Genomic DNA, 4,415 nt, shown 5'->3' with positions numbered 1-4,415 from the left:
CTGTGGCTGGAAAGAGCATACAAAGCAAGCTAATATAGCAAGATTAGGACACCAGGCAGAAAACCAAAGGAATGATATTCAGCAGGGAAGGAATAGTGTAACAGTAAAGATGGCAGGAAGTAGAGAAAACAAGAAAAGAAACAAATTCCTGAAAAGAGTTTGAAAATACAAGTCTGATTGAAAGAAAGCAATGGGCTGGTAGCCAGTGTAGGATGATATTCCATAGCAATAACTTCCTACCTCTGCCTTTGCAGGCTATAAATGTCATTGAGGCGTGAAAGGACCAGGGAGTCCCCAAGACTCTAAGATGGAGGGAAGGCTTTGCTCCCCATTTTGCATTCATGATTCTTACCACTTCTTGGTTCTGATAGTTTCCAAATTTGAGACTGACCCAGGCCTAACTTGGTGCCTCTCCTTTACAGTCCTGGTTCACAAGGAGAGATGTCACAGTCAGGTGGACATACATAGGACCAGAATGCAGAACATTAGGATCCCTGAGTATCCCGTGAGAAGAATTTCCTTCCCCCATAGTCATTTATGGATTTGATTCACTTTACAACTCTTAGAGTTATCAAGATGATCTCGTTTACTTATTTATTTCTTCTGTCTTCCCTATAAAAATATGAGGCCCTGTGAGTCCTCACTTCTTGTGTTCATGTCTGCAGTGTCTATGTTGAAGACAGTGCCTGACTCATAATAATCAGGAAATAAATATTTGTTGAATGAATAACTGAAAAATGAATCCTGTCCTGTGTGCTCATTTTACAGAAGAAGACACAAAGCAATACACTGACTTGCCTGTAGTCACACAGGTAGAGGTTGAATCTGGAGTAGAACTCGAACTAGAACCCAGTTCTTCTGACTCCCAGTACCATTCTCATTCCTTATCTCCCTCAGGTCTTTAATCAAAAGCCACCTTCTCAGGAAGCCTGCCGTGGCCACCCTGTGGAAAACACCACATGCTTTACCCAGTCAACATGTCACATTCTCTTCCAGGCTCTATTTTCTTCCTGAGCTCTTATTATGACTAACATACACCATATATTTTATCATTTTCATTGTTTCATAGTCTCTCTGTAGAATGTAGGCTGCATGAGAGTAGATATATTGTTTGTCATGCTCACTGCCGTATCCTCAGCAACAACAACGAGAATAGCTAATATTTATTGACCACTGTACATAGATTATCTCCTTTAAAATCCCTGACAATCCCATTAAGTAGCTATTTTTAGTATGCCCATTGTATAGATGAAAAAACTGAACTTAGAGAAGTTAAGTTGCCTGTCTCAATCAGTAAGTGACAATGGTGAGATGAGAAGTCAATGCTTTAAGCACTGTGTATATACTGCTTCCCACAGGGGAACCTAGTGAAAGCAGGTGGTGAAGTTGTCTGGAGTCCCAGAGCCTGGGAGTCGGGGTGGGAGTTGTCTTGCATCCCTTGTTGTGCCTTTGTAAGCAGCTGCTCTCCTCTTGTGACTCAGCTATACACACAGAGAAATCAAATGAGGCTGCAGGTCAGCACCGGTGGGCAGAGCCCTGGGCATAAGAAACAGTGCATGTGGCTTGTAATGCTCCTGACTTGCATTTGGGCTGACATTTCACTTGGTCACGTGACAACATAGATCTTTAAACAAGAAGACAGGAGGCAGCTTGTCCTCTACTCAGAGTTAGTGTAGGAAGGCTCCCTTGGCCTCACTCTGTCACTTTCTCAGAAGACCCGCCTCCTGACCTACAGCACTTTTGCAAATGCTCCCAGAACAAAGTGGGAAAATCCCAGCCTGTCAGTTTCATATACCACGATCAACAGAGTGACTTCTGCCATTAGAGTAAAGTGTATATCATGCTGATATCAAGGTCCAAGAAAAGAGTGAAGGTGAGCAGAAAGGTACTTTCTCACAGATTTTCCAATATGCACCCCATTGCTCATATTCGACACTATTTCAAAGAGCTTCCTACATTTACCTTGTGTTTTTAGATCCAAAAACCCTATTGTGGATTCTCACAGAGTCAAATTAAGAGCAAGAGAGAAATTATGTTTATTGAGCAACTACTATATGCCAGATACATAATGAGGGGTCTACAGAAATGGTATCATTTAATAAATATGTATCCTTACTACACAGATGGAGAATTTGAGACTCAGGCAAACTTGCCCAAAAGCCAAAGGTACTGAGAACACAAGTTTAGTCTTAAAGTTCTATCACTTCGGTTGTATCCATCCTTTGTAAACTGTGTCCTATAGTATCCCTAAGAGCTGAAGACTATAGTACTGATCATTCATTCTTCAGCAGCAAATATTTTTTATCTATTATGTATCAGATATCATGCTAAGTGCTAAGGATACAGCAGTGAAAACAACAGGCAAAAATGCCTGTCCACACGCAGTCTATATTCTATAGGGAGGGACACACAATGAACAAGATAAAGTACATAGTCATGATAAGTGCTCATGAGTTGGGGTAGTATAGAATAGAGCCTGGAAAAGAATGTAACATGTTGGCTGGTGGAGAGTGCTGAGTTTCCCACAGGATGGCCATAGTAAGCCTCCTGAGGTGACTTTTTTTTCAATTATAGTTGACATGTAATATTATATTAGTTTTAGGTGTACAACACAGTGATTAGACATTTATATAACTTACAAAGTGATCACCCCAATAAATCCGGTATCCATCTAATACTATACCTAGTTATTATAACACAAATTACTGTATTCCCCATGCTATACTTTACATCCCCATGACTTTTTTGTAACTACTGATTTGTACCTCTTAATCCCTTCCCCTCTTCACCCATCTCTCTAATCTCCAATCTGGCAACCATCAAAATGTTCTCTGTATCTATGAGCTTGTTTCTTTTGTTTGTTTATTAATCCTGTTCTCTAGATTCCACATATAAGTTAAATCATATGGCATTTGTCTTTCTCTGTCTGGCTTACTCCATTCAGCACCATACCTTCTAGGTCCATCCATGTTGTTGCAGATGGCAAGATTTTATTCTTTTTTATAGCTGAGTAATATTCCTTTGTATATTTGTATTACCTCTTCTTTATCCATTCATCCACTGATGGGCAGGTAGCCTCCATATCTTCGCTATTGTAAATAATGCTACAATGAGCATACGGACATGTTACTTCAAAGTAGTGTTTTGGGTTTCTTTGGATAAATGCCCTGAAGTGGGATTACTGGATCCTTCTTTGTCTCTTGTTATGGCCTTTGTTTTAAATACTATTTTGCCTGGTATTAATATTGCTACCCCAGCTTTTTGTTTGTTTGTTTGCTTGCTTCCATTTTCATGAAATATCTTTTTCTATCCCTTTACTTAGTCTGTGTGTATCTTTCAATCTGAAGTGAGTCTTTTGTAGGCAGCATATGTAAGGATTTTGTTTTCTTATCCATTCAGCCACACTATGTCTTTTGAATTGGGCATTTAATCCATTTAGATCTAAACTGATTGTGCTAGATATGTAGTTATTGCCATTTTATTATTCATATTTTTGACTTTTTTTTCTTCTTCTTAAAGGAGTCCCTTAAACATGTCTTGTAATACTAGTTTCGTGGTGATAAACTCCTTTAGCTTTTTCTTGTCTGGGAAGCTCTTTATCTGTCCTTTGATTATAAATGATAGCTTTGTTCAGTAGAATAATCTTGTAGGTCTTTGCTTTTCATCAGTTTGAATATTTCATGTCAATCCTTTCTGGCCTGCAAAGTTTCTGTTCAGAAATCAGCTGACGGTCTCATGGGAGCTCCCTTATAAGATTTTTCTCTTGCTGTTTTTAAGATTCTCTCTTTGTCTTTAACTTTTGGCATTTTAATTATGATGTGTCTTGGTGTGGGCCTCTTTGGGTTTATCTTGTTTGGGACTGTTTGTACTTCCTGGATTTGTATGTCTATTTCTTCACTAGGTTAAGGAAGTTTTCTGTCATTATTTCTTCAAATAGGTTTTCAATTCCTTGCTCTCTTCTTCTTCTGGTACCTCTATGATGAGAATGTTAGTACACTTCATGTTGTTGCAGAGGCCCCTTAAATTATCCTCATATTTTTGGATTCTTTTTTCTTATTGCTGTTCTGATTGAGTGTTTTCTGCTACCTTATATTCCAAATCAGTGATTCAGTACTCTGCTTTATCTAATCTACTATTGATTTCCTCTAATGTAGTCTTCATTTTAGTTATTGTATTCTTCATTTATGGCTAGTTCTTTTTTATGTTTTCTATCTCCGTTTTTATATTTCCTATCTCTTTGTTAAAGTTCTCACTGAGATCATTGAGCATCCTTATAACCAGTGTTTTGAATTCTGCATCTGGTAGATTTCTTATCTCCATTTTGTTTAGTTCTTTTTCTGGAGCTTTGTTCTGTTCTTTCATTTGGGACATGTTTCTTTGTCTCTCCATTTTGGCTGCATCCCTGTGTTTTTTTT

Source organism: Pteropus vampyrus, unplaced genomic scaffold, assembly GCF_000151845.1.
Source record: "Pteropus vampyrus isolate Shadow unplaced genomic scaffold, Pvam_2.0 Scaffold77, whole genome shotgun sequence".
Taxonomy (NCBI): Eukaryota; Metazoa; Chordata; class Mammalia; order Chiroptera; family Pteropodidae; genus Pteropus; species Pteropus vampyrus.
This window is presented reverse-complemented; position numbering follows the sequence as displayed.